The 26,251-nt window shown below is 40.4% G+C and overlaps 1 protein-coding gene and 1 long non-coding RNA gene across 2 annotated transcripts in view; one reads left to right on the top strand and one right to left on the bottom strand.

Annotated features, from left to right (window-relative positions):
- The window catches only part of LOC149236320 (uncharacterized), a 279,299-nt gene that overhangs the window by 32,518 nt on the left and 220,530 nt on the right, over positions 1-26,251 (bottom strand). The window lies entirely within an intron of this gene.
- The window catches only part of LOC149236321 (nucleoside hydrolase 3-like), a 258,179-nt gene that overhangs the window by 12,115 nt on the left and 219,813 nt on the right, over positions 1-26,251 (top strand).

Consider the following 26,251-nt stretch of genomic DNA (forward strand, 5'->3'; position numbering starts at 1 on the left):
GGATGTGGGGCCCACTCAAAACGGAGAATCGAACCACAAGGAAAGGGAATGAGAAGGGGGATTGAATTGGTGGATCCCACAAGGAAGAGGTGAGAAGCAATTATAAAAGGAAGAAAGGAGCCTCTTTTTTGCATCTTTTGGCATTTCATTTTCAGAAATTAGAGAGTTTTTTGAGTTGTTTAGCGAAGCCAACCAGTGTTGTTTAGCACAAGGAATTTCCAAGAGGGAATTCCATCTCTTCTTCAATGAACTTCGAGTGTCGCTCTAGAAGAAGATTTGAGAGCAGAAAATTGGCATTTGGAGGGCCGATTTGCAGAGATCCTTCAACTAGTGCGAGTTCGAGGAGGATGCAGTTGAGGAATTTGTGGTGTTTTGGAGAGCAGGTATTTGGTGGATTCTAGGTTGGAGAATTTGCAAAACATTTCCTTAGTGGAGGACGAGTTTCCTTAGAGATATTTCCGGGCTGAGAGCACTGCTATTAGGAGGACTGAATTTCTTCCTCTAGGACCTGTGCAAGGGTTTTTCTAGGTATTCTACAACACATAGGTTGAAGCGGAGATTTTGTGCAGGGATTGGGCTGAGATTTCACACTAATTTCCACAGGAATTTTGCAGAGAAGTTTCTAGTAGCTAGAGGGAGAAAATTGGAGCCATTTTACAACAGAGATTTTAGGGTGGACATAGAACACATTAGCTGGGAAATTCGCACTAATTTGGGCATTTCGAGTCAGTTGGAAATTGCCCAAATGATTTATGGGTTTTGTTGATTGGGGTGTGAGGAGCCTTCTTCTAATTTTTCAGAATTTTTGGAGCAGGTTTGAGGGGTTATTTCACAATTTTCCTCCAACAACAGTAACAAAAAAAATTCTGAGCAGTGTGTTTGGGCAAATTGGACCATTTCAGTTGGAGTTTTTACTTAGATCCTCACCTGGGTATTGCATGCTTACAGTAGCAAGCTTAGGGTTTATCATTTCACTCTATTGTGCTTAGTTCCAGTTGAAATTCAATAAAATGGCTCAGATTTATGGCTGTTATTCTATGGTTCACTAATTTATATCTGCTTGTGTAAATTTTGTGCTTGCATGTGTGGATTTCCTTGTTACACTTAGTGCATGTATTTGATATTCATTGTATTTCCTAGTTTGGGACATTATAGTGGTATTAAAGCATGTTCTTGGCTAGTGTGGGAGAAAACTTATAGGTGATGCCACCTAGATACCAAGGTCTAGTCTTCCAAAGAGGTAGAGGCAGGGGTAGAGGAAGAGGACGTGGAAGAGGAGAAGAACCTGATCATTTTTCTGATACAGAGCTTGACAACGCTAGAGAATGCATGGAGGGCCAAGGTGGTAATGAAGGTAATGAGCAACCAAGGCAAGGAGGTCAAAACTAGGTTATGAATGAGTTGTTGAGGGTAAGTCCGTAGATGTTGAGGCAGGGCCAGTTGATGATGGATATGATGTAGTGATGATGGGACTGCAAGTTCAGAATCAACCAAGGCATGACCATAATGGAGATGGGGCTTCCAAAGCAGGAGTTAGGAGCCACCACACGCATGAGCGTACCTTTCAACAGCCTATTGGCCAGGCTAGTCATCCCATTATGCCACAACTTATGGATGAGCTGGAGATAGGGAATCAAATCTTGTTGCAGATTTGGTGCATTCTGTGGAGACAGGGATTAATGAGTAGGAGGGGCCGGATCCCAAGATTCAACGCGTGATGTCTTTTGGGGAGTTTATACACCTCAAGAAGAGATGCAAGACTCGAGCTGGAACATCTTATAGAGGAGGACAGTTGAACCAAGAGGTGCAGAAGGTAGCAAGGAAGGTCACACTTCCAAATTTTGGTGGGTCAGCCAAGAGCTCAACTAGAGTGTGGGTCCAAAAGTTGGACACTTCTCTCTGTGAAAATTCCTTGCATTGCAACAACTAGAATTTATTCTTCTAACTAATTAATTATGCAGTTTATTTTGTTACGGCAAAATAATCAATAAATCACTGCAATTTCTTCACAATAAAAATATTGCGGAAAATAAACTAGAACTAATAAATATAGAGCACACACACAATAAATTTGACACCATTATTTTGGACAAAACTCCCTAGGAAAACCCTGTGGGAAAACCGATGCAGCAGATGAGAGTTTTAATATTATTCTTCAATAGCCTAATATGGGTACAATAAGTTGGATCCCAAATTAGCAATCCTCTCTTAAGAAAATACTAGAAAAATTATTAAGAGAAATTTTCCCTTCTCCACAAGCAATCCTACAATAAATTTCCCACTTAAATTGGCCCTGGAATACCCCTGCACAAGCCTCTATGCTGCTTTTGTGCAACCTGTAACTTGCATTGCCTGGACTGCCTCTGAATTAGATATCCTGCCTGTTGTTGCCTTTGGAAGTGATTCTCTGACCCTTTGGAAAATTATCCTGGTCTCCAACAACTGAATCAACCTCTCCTCTGGCTGAATTGAACTACCTCCTTGAGGCTCTGTGCAGTCCCCTGCGCAGCCCCCTGTGGAATAACTCGACCTCCTCTAGCTGACTCTTCCGGCATAGGAAAACTCCACCGGAATCTCTGTTGTTGCTCCTCCACCTCTGCTACTGATCTCTGGCTCAAATTCTCTTCCTGGCTAAATCTTTGCACTCTGGGAAATTCGATCTACCTTGATTGCCTTGTCACTCAGTGCATCTATTTCCAACCCATCGTCTTGCTCTTATAATCTCTTGTTGTGGACCAACGACCATGATTATATCTCCATCAATGGCTAAGATCATCTCAAACTCAATCCCTATGAGTTTCTAGAGCATTCTCACTTTTCTCAATTAATTCACTTTAATTAATCGATTTCCTTATGTTAGACTTGGGCATTTTTAATTATCGACCAATTAATTTAATTGTGTTGTCTCTAGGTGTTTTCCCTCGAAACATTTTCCGGGTTTTGGAGATCTTGTGTTTCTTAGTCTCTATGGCCAAAGTCGAGACTAGAACACCTATTCAATGCTACAAAAAGTAACACTCCCTCTTAGCGAGGAAGGTGTTGTATTGTCTTTATCCCATAGCATCTTCCCTCACATTGGTGATGTTTGACAACTGTGACAAATTGCCAATGTCCATCAACTATTGCACATACTTTGATTCATTTTCCACTCTGTAGCTGAACCACCCTACATTTGCGTTGTTGCTGACACTTCACTGTACTCCTGTACTGCTACCAACACTGCTCTATGTTGCTGCTGATCTCATGCTACTGCAACTATTGCAACTGAGAAATGAACTCTAAATCAGTGGTGTCCCTAGATTGGCTTTGCAATTGTCTCTTGAGTCTTTGACTGCAACTAGCCTATGCATTGTCTACTAAGTATCTGTTTGCACCCAGACGGGTTGTGTGCCCCTAAGCATATGACTGCAAATAGCCTTTGCAATTGTCCCTTGAGATCCGATTGTGCCATGTTGAACACTGATCTATCTGCTACTGAAAACTGTGGGCCCCTGTAGCAAGGGTGTTGATCCTTATGAAGAATCTGCAGCAACTAGATCAGCTTGTTGCTCCTTATATGGATCGTGCCCAAACCTCTACAACTCTAGAGCTCAAGATCTCCCCATCTCTATCCTAGAGGTATAATTGCATACAAAGCAAATTTTTCCTCCAACCTACAAGACAACTCGTTGTTCTTTGTCGAAGTTGTTTCCTGCTCCTACTTCTCCTCATCCTTCTTCTTCTTCAGACACTAGGTATTGTAGTGACCAAACTCACCATATCTGAAGCACTTAATCTTTGACAAATCTTTCTTTTTCTTCTCTCCTCCTTGTGAGCCTTGTCCCTAACTTGGACCTTTCTTTGCCTTCCCCTTTAATGTAAGGGCTACGTTCTCCTCATCCTTCTTCGGTCCTTTGTTGTTGTTGCCACTAATATTACTCTCAACCAGAACAAGCCTCATCTTTTCTTGTGTGAAATCAACCCATAGTCGATCCCACTCATGTAGTTGATCTTGTTCAATAATACCTTGGAAGAAAGTTTCCCACTCCTTGGTGAAACCGTTGAGAGTTGTACACACTAGTTCACTCTCTGGAGGTATCTCTCCAATGGCTACAAGCTCATCTCAAACATTCTGAATTCTAGTGAGATAAGGAGTGATTCCTTCACCCTTATTCACCCTATTGGTCCTCAACTTCTCTTTCAATAACATCTTTCGGTTCTCAGAAGGATTCTGGAAAAGTGTTGCGACAACATCCCACATTTCTTTTATCGTATTCTTGGTAGCTAATGCAAGACTATATGATCTCCAACTCCATCGGGGATCAACCACTTCACCGTGGCCATATCCTTATTGTGATTCTCTAGTTGCTGCGGATTTGTAAGTATGGCTATAACTCTTTCTACATGCATATTCAAACCGTGCTCATCTAGCAAAAAATCATTCAGGTTTTCCAAATACAATAATTTGAGGGTCCCTCAAGTCTGTTTTGATTTTGAAGTCCTGCTGAGGCCATTTCAACAAAACTCAAAATTGGAAAAATAAACAGGAATCTCCTCCCTTTCCTGCTAGACACCCTATTCTACTACATGCACTCCCTTCTGGAATGCACAGATCTATTCTTCAATTGCCTTCTGCTACTGAAATTCATGAATTTCCTCCTATTAGGTGGATCTGGAAATCCTCTAAAAAATTCCTCCATGTGTGCTTTTCTCGTCCACTTAGCACTAATCTGCTACTGCAAGAACTACTGCAAAATCACCGCGCCCAGGTCTGTTCAACAAAATCTTTGATCTACTTACCAAACTGCTTCTCGGCAACACCATTGCCTACTAGAATTACTACTAGGAAAAATTGAAGTTTTCCCCCTATCTAGATCTGGAAATCGAATTTTCGCCCAACAATTCGACCTGCCTGGTTGGCCCTCTACATAGATCTAGAAGAGATTCGCTCAGACTCCTTTTGAACTACAAAATTTCTCCCTCTTGGCTACTAAGCTCATGATCTGATCAAAATAGCTCTGATACCATGTGAAAATTCCTTGAAATGCAATAAGTAGAATTTATTCTTCTAACTGATTAATTATGCAGTTTATTTTGTTATAGAAAAATAACAAAAAAATCACACTGCAATTTCTTCACAATAAAACTACTACGGAAAATAAACTGGAACTGAGAAATAAAGAGCACACACAAAATAAAATTTGACACCATTATTTTTGGACAAAAGTCCCTGAAAAACCCAATGTGGGAAAACCGGTGCAACAGATGAAGGTTTTATTATTATTCTTCAGTAGCAAAATTTGAGTAAAATAAACTGGATGGCAAACTCGCAATCCTCTCCTGAGAAAACACTGGCAAAATTATTAAGGGAGATTTTCCCTTCTCCACAAGCATTCCTGCAACAAGCTGCCCACTTAAGTTGGCCTCAGAATACCCTTGCGTAGGCCTTTGCACTACCTTTACGCATCCTGTAACTCACACTGCCTGGAATTTGTGAAAATTTCTGAATCCAACAAATTAGAAATCCTATTGCAGTAAATTGATTTGCATTACCTACTTGTGTTCATTTAACAAGTTATTTTCAGAACCATCCAGAAAATATTGATGCAAATACACTGCAACCTACACCAATATATAGATCAAGTACTGAAAAATAAATGAGACAACCATACAAATGACACTTATTTTTGGACCAAATGTTCCCAGAAAAGCCCAATGCAGGAAAACCGGTACAGTAGATATGAGGGTTTTATTATTAAGAAGATTTATGAATACAACTAGGGTGCCAAATACGGCTCACCCAACAGAGAATAAACCCGACAAAAGTAGCTCTATACGGAGACATATATTTTGGCGAATCCAGCAACTAGATGAACAAACCCCACAAGTGACTACGCTATCCCCAGTGCTGTGTAATGATAGTTGCTCCGAGCTCTGCGCTGGAACTGCGTCACCTCCTCTAGGAGTTGTGTCACCCTCCCAGTGAGCCTTCCTAGCTCAGAAATAGATCTACTGAATTGATGCTCGATCTGCCTCACAGAAACCCCAGCGTTGCCTCTGCGTGACTGCATCAACTCTCCATCCTCTGCGTCACCCTCTTGGAGCTGCGATATCTCTCCCTGGTGTTGTGTTGCCTCTCTGCTACATATTCTCGGCCTTGGATGAAAGTCCCACTGTCGAACTTCCCCTCTCTGCACTAGAAGCTCACTCCGAAATTATCAACAAACCACGCCCTAGAATTTTGATTTAGCTCAAGTGTTTCTTTGTGTGCGTATATTTTCCAACTGACCCCGAGCCTTCCTTTATAATTTTCTTGGTTAGAAATCAATGACTGTGATCTAATCTCTAATCAACGGCTAAGATTAAATTAGACTTGATCCTTGTCTCTTAGAAGCTTCTCACCCATATTTTCATTAATACCCATTAATATTTTAATTTTCTTAAGTTTAGACTTAGGAACCCGATTAAAAATATTAATTATTTTAATAAAATACAATCCGGGTGGAATTTTTCCAAACGATTTCTGGGTCTTGGAGATCTCATGTGTTCTAGCCCCTCCACAAAATTTCGGAGCTAGAGCACATCCGATGCTACACAAAAATCAACACTCCCTTTTAGCGAGGAATGTGCTCCAACAATAATTCCCAGCAGAAGTATCACCCTGATCCATGGCATCGGTCATTTGCGCTGTTGATGCTCAACCTTCTTCCCTTCATCCACTGCACCGCTGCAATCTATACTGCTGCCCATGACACTGTTGCATCTGTACTATAGCTCCCTTTCAATATGTTGCATCATGCTGCCCATAACACTTCTACTGCTAACTGTTACTCAGTTGCTGAGAAGTAAGCAACTGAAAAGCCACCCAAAAGTTGACATCCTGGTCAGTCTGGATGCCCCTTGACGCTGTAGCTACCTGTGTTGCTAATCTATGTTGACCCTTTGATGCTACTGTGCTGCTGTTGTATCTTCTCTGTGCCTTCGCACTGCTGCAACACTCTACTGTGTTGTTTCAGACTTTGGCACTCTAGCTCTGCCACTGTTTCTCCATCATCCCTCGCACCAAATGACTTCCGTCATTCTACTACTGTCATTAAGGGCTCTCGTAGCCTTATGTGATCCAAGAGTTTGGACGCCTCAAGGCTCCTGCCCGTTCTGTAGCTCTTTCAAACTACAACTCTAAATCAGCCCACCTCCCTCCTGGAGATGTGGTTGCCATCTCTGCCAAATGAATGTCAAACTGGTTCTCTTCTCCCTCTTTCGCTGTTGCCCCAGCAAAACTCGGATCTGGATTTCTTTGGCACCAGAAATCCTCTAAGGAACAAGCTCTCTCTGAATTTCGATTTCCTTCACGGAAATCCTTTTGCCAACCACGGTCAAACCACCCCTCTGATCTCTCTTTACTACTGCTCAACACTAGATCTAGATTTCTTGGCAAGAAATCTTTTGAGGAACTGATCCCCTCTACTTTGCTTCTGCGCCACTAGGTACTATTATGCACTAACAGAATCACCACCCCACCAGCAACTCCAGATAATATCTGCGCTGCACCCCCGACAACTGGAAAACTGAGACTCAACAGTCTCTGCGCTGGCCCAGTAACCACTGCGCTGCCCTCTGCAGCAACAATGTCAACCGATCAGGCTGACACAAGTTCTGCGTGAGCCTCCCTTGGTGATTGCGTCACCCCTCCTCTGCTCTCTTGGCCTGAACCTGCGCTGTCTCTCGGGACAGCTATCTTCACGCACAAATTTTTCCTTTGTCCTTTCGCTAATGGCTTCAGTCCTCCTTGATTTGCAATCCCTTTGATACCATGTGAAAATTTCTGAATCCAATGAACCAAAAATCCTATTGCAGTAAACTGATTTGCATTACCTACTTGTGTTCTTCATTTAACAAGTTATATTCATAATCATTCAGAAAATATTAATGCAGATACACTGCAGCCTACACCAATATACCAATCAAGCATTGAAAAATTAAATGGGACAACCATACAAAGGACACACTTATTTTTGGACTAAATGTCCCCAGAATAACCCAACGCGGGAAAACCAGTGCAACAGATATGAGGGTTTTATTATTAAGCAGATTTCTAAATACAACTAGGGTGCCAAATCCGGCTCACCCAACAAAGAATAAACCCGGCAGAAGTACCTCTATCCGGAGACAGATATTTTGGTGGATCCAACAACTGGATGAACAAACCCCACAGGTGATTGCGTTATCCCCAATGTTGTGTAGGGATGGCTGCTCCCAACTTTGCGCTGGAACTGCATCACCCTCCCAGTGAGCCTTCCCAGCGCAAAAATCGATCTGCTGAATAGATGTCTGATATGCCTCACAGAAATCCCAGCGCTGCCTCTGCATGACTGCGTCAACTCTCCAGCCTCTGCGTCACCCTCCTGGAGCTACGTTGTCTCTCCTTGGTGTTGTGGTGCCTCTCTGCTATGTATTTTCGACCTTGGACAAAAGTCCCATTGCCGAACTGCCCCTCACTGCACTAGAAGCTCACTCTAAAATTCTCAGCAAACCACGCCCCAGAATTTTGATTTAGCTCAAGTGCTACTCTCTGTGTGTATATTCTCCAACTGATCCCAAGTCTTCCTTTATACTTTTCTTGTTGAGAAATCAACAGTCGTGATCTAATCTCTAATCAACGGATAAGATTAAATTAGACTTGATCCTCATCTTTTAGAATCTTTTCACCCATATTTTCATTAATATCCATTAATAGTTTAATTTTCCTAAGTTTAAACTTAGGAACCCCATTAAAAATACTAATTATTTTAATAAAATACAATCCGGGTGGAATTTTTCGAAACGATTTTTGGGTCTTGGAGATTTCATGTGTTCTAGCCCCTCCACAAAATTTCGGAGCTAGAGCAATTCGATGCTACCCAAAAATTAACATAATTTCCTCTAAATTAGATGTCCTGCCTATTGCTGCCTATGGAATTGATTCTTCGACCCTCTATAAAATTATCCTGGTCTTCAGCAACTAAATCAAACTCTCCTCTGGTTGAATCGAACTGCCTTCTTGAGGCTCTGCGCAGCTTCCTGTGGAATAAATCAACCTCCTTTGGTTGACTCTTCTAGCACTGGAAACCTCCATTGGAATCTCTGCTACTACTCCTCTACTTCTGCTACTGATCTTTGGCTTGAATTCTCTTCCCGCTTGAATCTATGTACTTTGGGAAATTCGATCTGCCTAGATCACCCACTCACTCAATGTGTCTATCTCCAACCCATCGTCCTGCTCTTATAATCTCTCGTTGGTGAACCAACGACCATGATTAGACCCCCATCAACAACTAAGGTCATCTCAAACTCAATCCCTGTGAATTTCTAGAGCATTCTCACTTTTCTCAATTAATTACTTCGTACCAGTTGAAAGAATTTCCTAAGAAAATAGTTTTCCTATGACGTCTATCAACCAAGCTTATGCTTGGAGGTTTATTGAGTTAAAATGCAAACTATGCTAAAAATGTCTAAATCTAATGCAAGTAAATGTTCCCAAGAGATATTTGCAATGCTTCAAAATAATGGAAATGAGATAATGTTCAAAGTAAATTGCAAATGTAACTTCAATTGGGAAAGGAAATTAGCTTGAAGGTGAATTAAAGTGATGCAAGTGTGTTAATGCTTTGCAAAAGGAAACTACCTCAAGTAAATGAAAGTGCTCACAATGACACAACTTGAAAAATTTCTCTCAAACTTGTACAAGACATGTAAACATAAGCTTTATAAATAAATGGAATTGCAAATTGCTGCAAGTAAATGCCACAAACCGTAAACTTATAGCAACTGAAAATGAGATGAAGCTAAAAAATATGAAATTCTTGCTTGTAAAGTATGCTTGGAAAATAAGTGAGCAAAATAAAAAATGACCCTATAGTGAGGCAATTGTATCCCAAATAAAGTAAATTGTTAAGCAACTAAATTAAACTTGCCACATAACTCCTAATACTTACATGTAAGAAGTGAGTTGTTGTAAAACAATATATCAACTTGTACTTCAAAGAAAAATAAAATACAAAGTATCAAATGAACTTGTAGCAAGATCTAACTTAGAAATCAAAATGTGATGGTGAGGTTGTGTTGATTTTAAAGCATGCACAATGAGCCTAAAAGGAAAGTTAGAAATTATGAGATGCAAAAGTAATCCAACCACACAAAAGCATCCTTCTAAATAAGGAGAAAGAATGCCCTGGGCAAGAACCCAAGCTCCCACAAGAAAAATAGATCTTTTATTATGATATTACAATTGAGTTAAAACCTCTTAGAGGGCTGCCCAAAAGGTGAAAGGAATTTGTACAAGATTGAGAGCTGGAAATAGCTATAATATCCCTCCAAACAATAACAACCTGAAAGGCCAAAGAAGCCTTCCTAAAATGAGAAAATTACAATCTCCACAAGGACCCACAGTCTAGCCTCCTTTGCAGCTCTTTCTAGTGTCCACGACCTCCTTGGAACAGATCTTGAATGCTTGAGAGGTCCCATAAGAGAGGTAGGTAGAGTTTTCAATAGTCTTTCATCAAGGCACTTGTGTCAAAACTCCAACTATGGGTTGCAAAACTAAAACATAATTAATGTAAAAATATCATGTAAGTATTATACAAAATAATATACAAAACTAAATCAAGTGATGGGAGTGAAACCCATCACTTGCCTAATTTGGGAAATGCTCTTAAATAGTTAAATAGATCAACGAAAACACAATTTTTAAAAAGATGTTTAAATTATGAAGTATTTTCTTGTACACAAGCTATGTCCAAGAAAATACCTACAAGAAACTATTTTATAAGATAAAACAATGGAAATTCAAAGAACCAATGAGAACTCCTTAGTGAATATGTCAAGACTGGGTTGGTCTCTCCAAACACTTTCCTTCATGGTTGATATTTGAATCCCAACAAGATTTTTCTCTACAAAACTTCAATTAAACATTAGTCCCATATAGATTTAACAAATAAGCAATGATAAGAAAACTCTAGAAATTAATTGGAAAATAACTAGAGATTTTCACACCTAGAGCATACTCCCAAATCAATTGGAAATGCAAGATAGCTTTACATTAACAAATTTACAATATCATATGGAAATAAAATGAATTAAAGCATGAACAAAGGAAATTATACCAATAGTCATCCTATCATCATGGAACAACTCATGAATGAACCCAAAGTCTTTTATTGCAATTGAGAACGAGTGTACATAAGAGCAGAGCTTTCCCAAGCACAATAGCTTGTAACAATGATACAAAATGAGAGCACAAAGCTCTATTATATAGAGAAATGGGAGAAAATCCCAATGTAGCAACCAAGTGACAAATGGCCATGGAGAAGATCCCAAGGGAGGAAATCGAACTCCAAGTGTGAGGACTCCAACAAATCGAATTCCATAGGTGGCATCAAGATATCCTCAAGAAAAATCAAATTCTCCAAGTGTGAAGATGAGCAAGGCCAAGTGAGAAAGAGGAGTCAACTCCCAACAATCAAGCCATCAAGTGACACCTCTCCAAACTTGTCTCCTCCAAGCCATGCGTAGATCTCCTCAAGGAATGCATAGGCCCTCCTTGAGCAAACTCATGGTAGATGATGAAATGACAAGTGTAGATGGGTGGGAACCAATGTGGGGACAAATTTCCACAAAAATATCTACGAAATATTCTCCCAAATCCTCCCAAATGAGCATTAACTACACAAATTCAAATTTTCCAGGTAAGCAACTTGCTCATTTATTGCTAGAAATTCGATTTCCTTGAGTGGGCCATGTATTTATGATGCAAGGTGCCAAATCATCCTCCACTTTTCCTTTGTCTCATTCCTTTGACTCGAGTTAATTTCCAAGTCATTTTGTCACATGGAGTTATTTATTTTTCTCCATTTAATTTATTTCTAGTTTAATTTATTGCCAAATTTCCCACTAAACTTAGGAAAAGTGGGTTTTGAGGGTCTAAAACTTATTTTTTACCCCTCAAAATGTGTCATATTAGAAAATTGAAGGTAAGAGGTGTAATTTTGAGCACACATACCCCATACAACTTCTCTAGAAATCACTTATTACATATTACATTCATATTTTATTCCAATTTCCACCCTGCGGAAAATTTAAAAAATAACCCTTAGACCTAATCAAACTCTACGAAAATTTATGAGTCATCTAGTATGGTAATATACAATGAATCTAGACACTAGGACTAGATTCAAGCCTTCAATCTGTACTCTGTCTTTGGGGTTATGCTTGGAGGAAGAAACTCAATTAATTATTAAGTCCCCTCCCCGTAAGGATATAATAATTAACCAAGTGAAAAAAACCTTCCAGAGTAAGCTCGCTTGATGACAAGGTCCCAAGTTACCTAGGCCTGTTACATGAATCAACTCATCATACTAGCATCACTTTACATCATCCTCGCAGGGTTTGTGGAATCTGAGTACAACATAAGAAGATGACCAAAAGAAGTAGAGTTGAAAAACTCTGGTGATATGATGATCTCGGATGGTACATGAAGACTTTGATACATCCTTTGGCATGGAGTCTTCAAGAATCTTTGGGTACACTTCAGTGGTCAATAGGACAGACATTTCCTTGAGGTAAATAGTCCGATGAAAGACATACTTCGGGTATCCTAGGTAGAGTATGTACCTTGGTGAGGCGATGTGGTGTCCTATGGAAAGCCTCCCAACATTGTGCTCTAATTTGTGGAAAGATAGAGTGTACTTGTCAAGGCCTTCGTAATGTGACAATGTTGACTATTGATTTTTGATGCTTATCAATTTGGATCTCTTCTTATGTGAATATTTCAACTTGAGATAGACCTATTGAGTCCTCTCTAGTTAAGAGGGAGTGTTGGAGAATGTAATAGTGTCGGTGTTTATAATGAAGTGTATTTATTAATAAATTTATTTTTATTGTTTTATCAAGCATGTTCTTCATGCTTTGTAAGTCAAAAGAGTCACACAATGTGTATTTTGTGAAAATTTCTGAATCTACACATCAGAAATCCTACTGCAATCACTGGTTTATCATCTCCTACTTATTTTTACATTCAACAAGTTATTTAATTATTTAAACAACAATGAAAACACTATTGCAGACTGTTGAACCTACTGCCTACACCTACCTACAAGTCAGTGAGAAAAGCCTTTAACCCCACAAGGTGTGGTTGGTGGCAGGGAACTCAGAGAAGGGGTTGTCACACTAATCCCGACTTTCTCCATTTGAGCTATCTCCTAGGTTAGGTAGGGGGTGGTCCCCAATGAAAAGTTAAGTTAAAAAATATGTGAGTTTCTAGGAGAATTGTTAGAGTTAAATAGATTATTTATTTAAGATTTATAAGCAAACCTGATATGAGCAATAACCATAAACACATAAGATAAGCATGAAATACATAAACAAACAGTGCCTTCAAAGTATTGCTCTTTAAGAATTGAAATTGTTTTTTTTTTGCTTAGAATGAAGTGAAATGCTTTCAAATGAAAGCCCAAGTAACCTTGACTTGGGTTTCCAAATGGAAAAGGGTTACTTAGCTTATGCTTTAGCTTTCTTTCTTCAAACTTGAATTGCCTCCAAGAACACCTGTAGGAAGGCAAGCAAAAGAGTTAGCATGCAAAAGAAATAAGGCCTCAAATGCTAGATAAAACCAATATGCACACAAATGAAAGAAGAAAATATATGATAATTTTTCAAGATAGAAAAGAAGTAAAGGGCTCAAGAAACCCCCTCTTAAATAAATCTCTTGATGTCTTATGAGATTGTTGGCTTGAACAATTTGTGGGATCTTTGATATCCTTGAAGGTGACTATTCCAACCGAAGAAGTCCTCACACTCCAATAGAGTTGACAACCTATCCTCTGAACACAAAAATGCCTGCAAACCAATTGTTAGTGCAAAAGAGACTTGGCATATAGAAACCAAGTTGAGCTTGTCATTCAACTGAAAATAACAAGCTACAACAAGAGCACAAAATATACCAAGCCCAAAGGAGATTTGAAATAGCTGCAAATCTCTCCTACCTAGACAATAATGCCTTCAGGGAAATGCACAATAAAAAACAACTAGATAGCAATGTAAAATCAAGTGAATAATAACATCAAATGACGCAGGTATACCTCATCAGCCAAAGAATGCACCACAAGAGAAGCTAGTAACCCCAAAGACTTTTATTTATTTATATGAAATATGAATACAAAATCCAACAGAGTCTCTGCAAGCCCAATAGCTCGTTCTATGATGCAGAATGAGAGCTCAAGACTCATATAAATAAGAAAATGGGAGATGATCCCAAGAAAAATTCCAATGACAAGTGGAGATGGACTGACAATCCCAATGATAAACTGAGTCAAACTCCAAGTGGGTTAGTTACTTGATGAAAACTGATGTCAAGTGCTGAAGGTGGCAGTGAGTTACACCTTGATTGCTCCTCAAATCTCTTGTACGTATGCTCTTGAGAAACATGTGTGAGAAGAGTGGAAGTAAGTGGGACAAGTCTCCTTTATAACTCCTGTAAATTCCCTGTCAAACTGCCAACAAACTATCCTCTGCGTATCCTCCAAATCAGGCCTGCGTATATATCGAAAATTCTGCCAGCATTGATGCTTGAGGACTGATGTGTAACTGTGCGTATGGGCTGCCTCTAAACTGTTGTTCGCTGCCAAATCTGATCTGCGTAGGAGCTGAAGTAGCTAGCTTTATACACGTGGATGGATGGGCGTAGAATAGTGGTGACACACTCCATAACTTATGCGTTGACTGAACCTTCCAATCTGCTTCACAAATCTGCGTATATAACTTTGACAGCTGCATTAAAAATTTGACTGGGACAACGTGTAATCTGATTTGGCATATGAGTATTTGCTGTAGGTGACTGGCAATGTTGAGCTGTTAACCGACACATTCTTTTCCATCTGATTGGTGTAGAAGACAACTGCATATTAACTGAAGCAATTTTCCATCGTGGAGTGTTGACTGTCTGCCCACAAATCTGCGTGGAATTTCCTCTTGCTGGACTGCGTAACATGTGAAACTTTAATTATAAATCTTTGATTTATGGCATGTGCATATTTATCTCCTTGTTGAGTTATACGTATTCAAAGGAATGAGGTGAAGTGGGTCCCCTCCATTTCTTTTTGAACTTTTCACTTTAGATTTTGATTAACATTTGATTTGAATTAAATCAAAGTCACTTCAAACATTTGCTTGTACGTACTTCTCATGAGCTCATTGTGGGCCCCTTTGACTTTGACTTGAAACTTTTGACTTGAGCCTGTTGTACCTTATGAGGTGGGTCCCACATGCTTGCCACATCACCCTTGACTCTCCACATAATTTCCATGTCAAAATTTGACTTATTTTGACTTTGGAAAAATTTATAAATTTTTCCAATTATTCATTTTTTTGAATTTTTTTCCTCATTTTTGCTACTGTCACTAGGAAAATCGGTTTTTGAGGGACTATAAGTTGCCTTTTGACCCTGAAAGTGGGTCCTAGGATAATGCTGAGCCTCTGAGGATGAATTTCGAGTAGTCACATGCCCCAGACATTTCCTAAGACCACTTATTTACATCATTACATAGAAAATAATTAAAAAATCCCATTTTGCGGGAAATTTTTAATTATTAAAAAATCCTACTTAGACCTAGCCAAATTCCACGAAACTTTTTGTGTGATCTAGTATGATAATATACATCGACTCTAGACACTAAGATGTGTTAGGGGCTCAATCTTTAAACCGTCACCCCGGCTTTGGGGTAAAACATGAGTGAAAAAACCTAGAAAATTATCCGCCTCTAAAAAAGAAGAGATAATTAATTAGATAAAAAAAAACACTCCAAGGTGTACTCGTTTGCTAATCAAGTCCCAACATCCTAGGCCTGTTACAGACTCAAAACTCATCATTACTAGTATCACTTATTACAATTCCCCATAGGGTGTGGAATCTGGGTACAAGAAAGATGATGAGAAGATAGAAGTAGAGTTAAAAAACTCTATTGACTGACGATATCTGATGGTACGAGTGTCCTCTGGATCATATTTGGGCATGGAGTCTTCATGTAATCATCAGGTGCCACTCCAGTGGTCAACACAGACTACACATACCTATGTTGCAGGAAACGTGGGGTAGGAGGGCGTTTCCGTACGGAAACGAGTACGAAACGCTGAAACGCGTTTGGTACGGCCTTGAAACGCGTTTTAGGCCATACTACCATGTTTCACGAAACTGAAACGTGGCCAGTACAGCCTGAAATGCGTTTCAGGGTCGTATGACCCACGTTTCAGCATTTGTGTTTTTTTAATTTGTTTTCTAATCTATTCTTACGTTAGCCTAGTGACTTCTAGTTGCTTCCAGATGCCTGTCTAAAGTTATAAAAGTGAACTTTTGCCTTAGTGTTGATATGCAGTTCATGGTAATGTTAAATTCTTAAAGTAAAAGTGATATTCTCCTTTATTTTTCATTTTCATCCTTTTACTTAAATTTTTAATATTACCATGAAATGACTCAGGATGTTTGAGAGTGGTTTCGCCCTCATTGGATTTCATATGGAGAAAGTAGAATTTTAGATCTCACTCAAAATCCAACAGACTTATCTGTTTTTCAGGATTTCAGGATTGGGGGTATTGCAATGTTTCCATTGGATTTTATCATGTACTAGGGTATGGAACTTGTATTTAATCGAGAGAACAAAGCCCTCTATGCAGGGGAGACTCCCAATAATCAAGAGAATGTAGGGTACTATGGTATGAAACTTGTATTTAATCAAGAGCACTAAGGTCATTCGACTATGTAGGAGGAGATTCCCAATCAAGCACGAGACAAAAAATTAGAAATTTCTCATGGTTGATTTTGGATATTTCTATTTTCATTATGTGATTATTCATGAGTAAATGTGATGTAAATTTAGATACTTATAGTTTATGCATTGACAATTGACAATTTTATCATAATGTAATAAATTAGAATGTATCATATATGCTTTATGATTGCACATATTTCTTAAATGTCCTAATATATATATATATATATATATATATATATATATATATATGTATGTATATATTCGCGTTTCCCCGTTTCCAAAATTTGGGGAGGTCGCGTTTCGTATCGCTTCCCGTTTCGGAAACTCGTACCCGTTTCTCCGTTTCGTGCAACCTTGACACATACATACAGATCATGAACTGAAAATAGAACGAGACAAATACACAAGGGACACTGTTATTTTTGGACAAGCGTTCTTGAAAAACCCAATGTGGGAAAACTAGTGCAGCATATACAAGGTTTGTATTATTAAGCAAGAAAAATCTGAGTACAACAGGATGTCTCTCACACTGGCTAACCTATCAAAGAAATATCAGCAGCAAGAAATACATACCTCGTTCTCCAAGTCACAACTGATCCACTGAATGGCTGACTCCAGCAAGCACTGCGAAAATCCTAGCACAATTTGCTTTGTGTGGGCCAGCGTCTTGCCTCTAGGAGACTGCGTCACTTCTCTGCTGGATCAATTTGCTCACAGGAGCTTCGACTTCAGCCCTCCCGGCTCAGAACATCAAACTCCCAGCGAAATCTCGAACTCCCAATGATTATCTCGCACTGCCAATGAAAGAACCGTCTTGGCCTCCGTCAGCTTTGCATGAGCTCCTTCCTGGGCTGCGTAGGCCTCTGCGCTGCCTCTCTGCTTGTTACTCATTGGCTAGGAACTCCTTTCCAATCCAACTCTTTGCTACTACCCCTCACTGCAACAGATCACTTGTTTGATTTTCTTAGCAAACATCGGCCCAGAAAAATCGAATCGACTGATCTCTCAAGTGTATCTCCAACTCACCCTCAAGCCTCCTCTTATACTTTTCCTGTTGATGAATCAACGACCGAGATTAAGTCCCTAATCAACAGCTAATATTAAAACAAACTTGATCCTCGTCACCTAAAAGTTTCTCACACAAATTCTTATTAATACCCATTAATATTTTTATTTTCCTAAGTTTAGACTTAGGAACCCATTAAAAATATTAATTATTTTAATAACTCCTCATCTGGGTGGAATTTCTCCAAACGATTTTTGGGTTTTGTTGATCTTATGTGTTTTATCCCCTCCACAAAATTTCGAAGCTAGAGCACATCCAATTCTACCCAAAATCAACACTCCCTCTTAGCGAGGAATGCGCTCTAGTAACACTTCTTAGAATCTCAACAGAAGTACTACATTGATCCACTGCATCGGTCCTTTGTGCTACTGATGCTTGGCTTGATGTCCTTCATTGACTACATTTCTGCTTCCTGTATTGCCGCCCATGACTTTTCCATTGGCACTGCTACATCTGTACTATAGCTCCCTCTCAAAATTGTTGCCTCATGCTGCCCATAGCACTACCACTGCTAACTGTTGCACTACAACTCAGTTATTGAGAAGTACACAACTGAAACTTAACCCAAAGACTGACATGCTGGTCAGTCTGGATGCCTCGTGATGCTGAAGCTATCTCTGTTGCTATCTGTGTTGACTCTCTGTTGCTAGTGCGTTGCTGCAAACTGCTCTATGCCACTCGGACTTCTACAACATCCACTGCGCTGCCTCAGACTTTGGCACTCTATCTCTGCCACTATCACTCCATCACATCTCGCTCCAACCGACACCCGTCATTTTGCTACTGTCGTTAAGGGCTCCCATAGCTGTATGTGATCCAAGAGTTTGGGCACCTCAAGGATCCTGCCTTGGTTCATGTAGTCCTCTCGACTACAACTCCATGTTGCCCCACCTCTTTCCCAGAGGCGCATGAGCACTCATGGCACAATCGTCATCCTCGCCTTCCTTGTCAGCTTTTGCTGGAGCAACCTTCGATTAAGAAGCTTCCTCCTTGCCCTTCTTCCAGGGGCACTGAGTGGCATAATGTCCAAGTTCCCCACACTTCAAGCATCTGACCTTGGAAATATCCTTCTTCTTCCGCTTCTGCTGCCCTTGCCATCGATGATGCGAGAGTTGCATCCTCCTCTTCCTCCTTGACCCGGGCTCCTTTCCCGCTACCCTCGCCTTGGTCAACCTTCTGATCTCTTCTTGTCGAAGAGATGCCCACATCTCCTCCCAACTGGGGAGAGTCGCTCTGCCCAAGATACTTTGGACAAATGTTTCCCAGTCCTCGGTGACTTCATTTAGGGCAGTCCTGACCATGAATTCAGGATCTGGTGTAGACCCCACAGAAGTCCACTGGTTTCTAATCCCTTGCAACCTGAGGAGGAAGGGATCGATCTCTTCTCCCTTTTGCATCTGGTACTGTCGCAGTTGATTTTCTAATAACATCTTTTGTTGGATGGAAGTGCCCTGGTACAAGGTGGTCAGTGTCTCCCACGTCTCCCTTTGTTGTTTCTTTCTCAGCAAAGTATGGTACTACATGATCTTTGACCCCGTCTAGGATCATGCACCTGGCTTTCGCCTAGGCCTCCTCGTACTTCTTTAATGGACCAACATCGACCAGAACAACAACTACTTTCAAGGTACAGTCCTTGATGCGACGTTTGTCTAGGATTGCCAGTATCTTGGCCTTCCAAATGACAAAATTGGATGCTCCATCCAATCTGTCCTGACCCCTTAGTCCATTGACCACCATCTCTGCTAAAAAAATAGGACTGGTTCTCTTCTCCCTCTCCCGCTGCTAATCCAGCAAGACTTGGAACTGGATTTCTTTGGCGCAAGAAACCCTCTAAGGAACAAGCTCCTCTAGACTCCCTCTGAGTCCTGATTTCCTTCATGGAAATCCTCTGGCCAATGTCGAATCACTCCTCTCCAATCCTCCTTTGCTGCTGCAACCCAGATCTAGATTTCTTTGGCTAGAAATCTGTCAAGGCAGTGACTCCCTCTACCTCAACTTTGTCTCCACAGACACTGTTTTGCACCAACAGCAACAACGTCCCACCAGCTCCACTGATCGAATTTGCATTGCTTCTCCAACCCCGACAACTGACTAAATTGAGCCTCTTAGGCTCTACGCTGGTCCAGAGAGCTGATGCAGTCATTGTGTGAGCTCCTATCGAGTACTGTGTCACCCTCTACAGGCTTGGAATGCTAATGCAGGCACTGCGTGAGCCTCTGCGTCATTCCTCTGGCTGTGTGTCACTCCTACAGCTGCTCCTCTGCCTTTGAAACAACATTGTCACTCGGGACAGTTGCTTCTCTGCAAAAAATTCTTTGGATCGCCCGGCTGGTGTCTTCAGTCTCTTATGATCTGCAATGCTCTGATACCATGTGAAAATTTCTGAATCTACACTTTAGAAATCGTACTGCAATCACTGGTTTATCATCTCTTACTTATTTTTACATTCAACGAGTTATTTAATTATTTAAACAACGATGAAAACACTATTGCAGACTACACATACATACAGATTATGAACTGAAAATAGAACTAGACAAATACACGAGGGACACTATTATTTTTGGACAAACATCCCCGGAAAAACCCAATGAGGGAAAGCCAGTGCAACATATAGAGTGTTTGTATTATTAAGCAAGCAGAATCTGAATACAACAGGATGCGTCTCACACCGACTAACTTATTAGAGAAATATTAGTAGCAAGAAATACATATGAGGGTTTACCTCGTCTCCAAGTCACAACTGATCCACTGAATGGCTGACCCCGACAAGCACAACGAAAATCTCAACACAATTTGCTTTGTGTGGGTTAGTGCCTTGCCTCTAGTGTTGATTTTGGGTAGCATCGGATGTGCTCTAGCCTTGAAATTTGGAGGAGAGGATAAGGCAGATGATATCTCCAAGAACTAGAAATTATTTTGAGAAATTCCACCTGGATGAGGAGTTATTAAAATAATTAATATTTTAATGGGTTCCTAAGTCTAAACTTAGGAAAATAAAGATATTAATGGGTATTAATAAAGATAAGGGTGAGAAGCTTCTAAGAGACGAGGATCAAGTGTGTTTTAATCTTAGCCGTTGATTAGAGACTTAATCTCGGTGGTTGATTCACCAACAGGAAAAGTATGAGAGTTGACTTGAGGATCATTTGGAGACACACTGATAGATACTCAGTATCTCAAGGAAAATCAATTCTCAAGAGAAGGAGATCAATTTCAAAGGGGGAGTTGTAGGGTGGAGGAAGAGGAGGGCATCAACAACAGTGAGTGACTGAGGAGGAGGTGATGCAGGGACATTGAGAGACAAAGAAGAGTGAGATGCAGTCCAGAGGAGAGACGTAGCCCTCACGTAGGCTAACGCAGAGGGACGTAGAGCCACTCAAACCCATGCTAAGCCACGCAGAGTGACGCAGAGGTGACATAAGAGTGGGAAAAGGGTCTCCAAAGTGTCAGAAAGGTTCCAAGGGAGAGTCTCAGGTGTTTTCTTTCAGTTTCTCTGTAAAATCAGTCCTTGTAAAAGCAATTGTTGCTAAAGTTTAATAAAACCCTCATCTACTGCACCGGTTTTCCTACATTGGGTTTTTCTGAGGACAATTGTCCAAAACAACTGTGTTGATGTGATTGGTTCTTGTGCATGTATTTTCTCTGTGTAATTATGTGATAACTGCAGTAGAATTTATTTTAATATTTGCTGGAGCGATTTTGTAAATAACTTATTGTGAAGAATAAGTAGGTGAAACAAATCAATTGCTGCAATAGAATTTCAGATTAGAAATTTTCACATGGTATCATAGCCAAGTTCCGGAAATAGGAGAAAAGAATCAACTATGGGTCAAGAGCATGATGTAGAGGCATCAACTCAAAGGGACTCATGCAAGTTTCCAGAAGACGGCACAAGGGACATGGACCATAATTATTATTTGTTAGCTTCCATATTGGAAGAAGAAGGCGCTTTCCTAGCAAGCTCTACCTCCTTTGAGGTTTGGTATATAGACAGTGGAGCTTCCTGGCATATGACAGCAATTCGAGAATGTTTTTCAGATTATCAGGAAGAAAGAATGAATTTTCAGATCACCATGCGAAATAAGGCAAAGTGTATCCCAATAGGAAGAGGTACTGTAGTCTTTCAAACTGAAGCAGGAAAGCGGCTTCAAGCAACCAATGTGCTGTATGTGCTAGGATTGGGGATGAACTTACTCTCTGTATCTCAACTTCAAAGCAAGGGCTATGACATTTTCTTCATTAAGGAGAAAGTATAAGTCAAACACCTGAGTTGGAAAAGGAAGGCCCAGATTGGAATCAAAAGTAACAGGTTGTATAAATTATAGCTTGAATCACCAATGGCATTGATAGGAAACAATCGAGACAAAGATTTGAATGAACTATGGCACAGGAGGATGGGAAACTTACACCATGGGGCTCTGAGAATTCTTAGGAAAACAGTATCAGGAATTCCAGAACTAAGTTTCGAATGAGATGATGTATGCAGAGGGTGCACTTTGGGCAGGTATGCCAAAGCAACGTTTTCCAGAAGGAAAAATAGAGCTAAGAGTGTTCTAGGATTGATACACTCAGACATCTGTGGACCGGTGACTACAAAATCTCTTAGTGGTGCCGAATACTTCGTCACCTTCATCGATGACCATTCCAGGAAGACTTGGATCTACTTTCTGAAAACCAAGGATGAGGTTTTTGGTCAAATCAAAGAGTTCAAAGCTCTAGTGGAGAATCTGATAGGAAAGAGGATAAAAGTGTTGCGCTCAGACAATGGTGGAGAATATGTTGACAAGGACTTCACTGATTTTTGCGCTAAGGAAGGCATCAGAAGAGAGTGGACAACTCCCTAAAATCTGGAGCAGAATGGAGTAGCACAAAGGAAAAACAAGACTATTGTGGAAACAACTAGGGCAATGTTGTATGATCAGGATATTCCCAAATTCCTATGGACAAAATCATGCAGCACGACAGTTTATGTCCAGAACAGGACTCCTCGCAGGGTTTTGGGAAAAATCACTCTGGAAAGGGTCTTCACCGGGAAGACACCTGAAGTCAGTCATTTCAAGATATTTGGAAGTTTAGCGTATTACCGTGTACCTGAAGAAAAGAGAAATAAATAAGATCAAACTGTTGAGAAAAGATATCTTGTGCAATATAGCGAGACTACTAAGGCATATAGAGTCTATCTTCTAGGGAGTAGGAAGGTAGTAGTTCAGCGGGATGTAAAGTTCATGGAGGACAGAGCTTTCAAAAAATCCCGAGAAATGCCTTCCGAGGAGCAGTCAAAAGACGATCTGTTGGTCCAATCACTTCGACTAGTAGAAACTAGTACCAAAAATTCTCCTAAAGACAAAGCTTCAGAACAGGAGGAATCTCAGGAAGAGGAAGCGCTGATAGATGTACCCACTACTAGTGGAAGAACGAGTCGGGAACTCCGACAAATTCTACGAGATGCAGAGGACTTCATTGGTGCACCTAGGAATGAAAAAAAGGAGCGAAGACAGCCAGACAGATACTAGTTCCTAGTAGCTCAGGTTGGGGAACCTTCTAGTTTTCAGGAGGTCGTTCATCATCAAGTATGGGTAGATGCTATGGTGGAGGAATACATTTTTATAATGGTCAATGATGTCTGGGAAGTGGTACCTAGGCCTCAGGACAGGTCAGTGGTAGGTTCGAGATGGATCTACAAAGTCAAATATGTTGCAGACGACAGTGTGGAGAAATATAAAGCTAGGTTTGTGGCTAAGGGGTATGCTCAGAAGGAAGGGATAGACTACGAAGAAACCTTCACCCCAGTAACTAGGTATACTTCTATTAGAACCGTGATATCTCTTGCAGCACAGATGGGGTGGGAAATTCACCAGATGGATGTCAAGACGACATTTTTGAACGGGGTAATAGAAGAGGAAGTATACATTGGACAACCAGAGGGTTTTGAGACACATGAGAAGAAATCTCATGTATGTAGATTAAAGAAAGCCTTGTAAGGACTTAAACAAGCACCCATAGCATGGTACAGTCGAATTGATGGCTACTTGCAGAAGATGGGGTTCGTCAAGAGTGACGCAGACCCTAATCTCTACTATCTTGTCGTAGAGAATAAGCCTCTAATCCTAGTGTTATATGTGGATCATATTTTTCTGACAGGATCATCCAAGCTCATCAAAGAGCAAGAAGAACCTAGCCACAAAATTCGACATGAAGGATTTGGGACAGATGCATTATTTCTTGGGGTTGGAAGTTTGGCAGCAGAAGGGTGAAATCTTCCTTGGACAAGGGAGATATGCTACAGAGACCTTGAAGAGATTCAGGATGCAGGACTGTGGACCTATGGCTACTCCAAAGATCACCAATTGGAAGAAAATTGATGCATCAGAAGATAAAGAAGTTGATCCCACCTTGTATAGGCTTATAGGGTCCTTGATGTATCTGGTCAATACCAGGCCAAACATTTGTTACGTTGTCAACACCCTCAGTCAGTTCATGGTGGAACCCAATAGGGCGCACTGGGCAACAGCCAAACATGTTTTTAGGTATATATAAGGAACAGTCAAGCATGGACTATTGTATACCCAAGGTAATGACATCAAGATAAGTGGGTTCACTGACGCAGAATGGGTTGGAAGTTCAGTAGATCGGAAAAGTACAACTGGGTATTGTTTCAACATTGGATCAAGAATGACCTCCTGGTGTAGTAGGAAACATAAATTCGTGGCTTTGAGCTCAACTGAAGCAAAATATATGGCAACTAGCACAACCTCGTGTGAAGCCATATGGCTTAGGAAATTGCTTGTGAATCTATTTAGGAGAAGGATGGAAGTGACCAAGATCTTGTGTGATAATCAGAGTTGCATCACGCTCTCTGAGAATCCAGTATTTCATGATCTGTCGAAGCACATTGATATCAGCTGTCATTTTGTCAGAGGCTGTGTCCAACGAGGAGCAGTACAGTTGAGGTACACTCCTACAGGAGAACAGTGTGGCAAACATCCTCACCAAGGCTCTAGGAAGAACAAAGTTTGTTTATTTCAGGGAGAAGATGGGGATGGTGAAGAATCCATTTCAGTAGCAGAAATAGATAAGTGTCGGCAGTTGTAGTGCAACAGTTAGCAGTGGCAGTGTTATGGGCAACATGATGCAGCATGTTGAGTTGCAGTATAGATGTAGCAGTGACAGTGGCAGTGTCATGGGCAGCAGTACATGAAGCAATAGTGCATTGGATGTGGGGCACTAGGCCAAGCCTCAACACAGAGGACCAATGCGGAGGATCAATGTGATGCTTCTATGGTGAAGTATTGCTAGAGCACATTCCTAGCTAATAGGGAGTGTATATTTTAGGTAGCAGCTCTAGCCTTGAAATTTGGAGGAGAGGCTAAGGCACATGACATCTCCAAGACCCAGAAATAGTTTTGAGAAACTCCACCCGGATGAGGAGTTATTAAAATAATTAATATTTTTGATGGGTTCCTAAGTCTAAACTTAGGAAAATAAAAATATTAATGGGTATTAATAAAGATAAGGGTGAGAAGCTTCTAAGAGATGAGGACCAAGTCTGCTTTAATCTTAATCGTTGATTAGAGATGCTGATTTGGGGTAGCATAGGATGTGCTCTAGCCACGAAAATTGGTGGAGAGGCTAAAGCACACGAGATCTCCAATAACCAGAAATGGTTTGGGCAGATTCTAAATGGTTTGGGAGATATTAAAATAATTAATATTTTTAATGGAGTCCCTAAGTCTAAACTTAGGGAAAATAAAATATTAATGTGAATTAATATAAAACTGTGTTAGAAGGGTCCAAAAGTCATGGATCAAGCCAGAGTTAACCTTAGCCATTGATTAGGGAGTTAATCTCGGTCGTTGAATTGTCAACAAGAAAAGTATATAAGGAAGCTTGAGGGTCACTTGGAGAACACACCGAGTTGATCAAGATTTCGACTTTTTGGGGTTGGGTTTGCTGAGGAAGTTGAGAGAGTGATTATTATTCTAAGTTTTCATTGATGTCAATATAGCAGTGTTTGTGATGGAAAATTCTTTGATACAATGATTTCCCATTGATGCCCATTGATCATAATGCTCATAGTGATGAAAGTTTGATATATGATGATATAATGACGCGGGAGGTCGATTGAACAACAAATGACGCAGGAGGTCGATTGAACAGCAATTGAACAACAAATGACGCAGGAGGTTGATTGAACAACAATTGACGCAGGAGGTCAATTGACTTCTATTGACCAACAATTGAACATGAGCAATTGAACAGTGATAATAGAGGAGTAAAGAAGCAAAGAGGAACACATCGGCGGAGGTGCATAAACAGTGTTAACAGAGGAGTTAATAGTAATATTGCATGAAATACCGGAGAAATATTAGAGGAGTTAACATATCGGAGGAGTATTGCAGAGTAT

This window comes from Pinus tabuliformis, chromosome 8 (assembly GCF_031772625.1).
Source record: "Pinus tabuliformis cultivar Carrire ecotype Pingquan chromosome 8, CPIR1, whole genome shotgun sequence".
NCBI lineage: Eukaryota > Viridiplantae > Streptophyta > Pinopsida > Pinales > Pinaceae > Pinus > Pinus tabuliformis.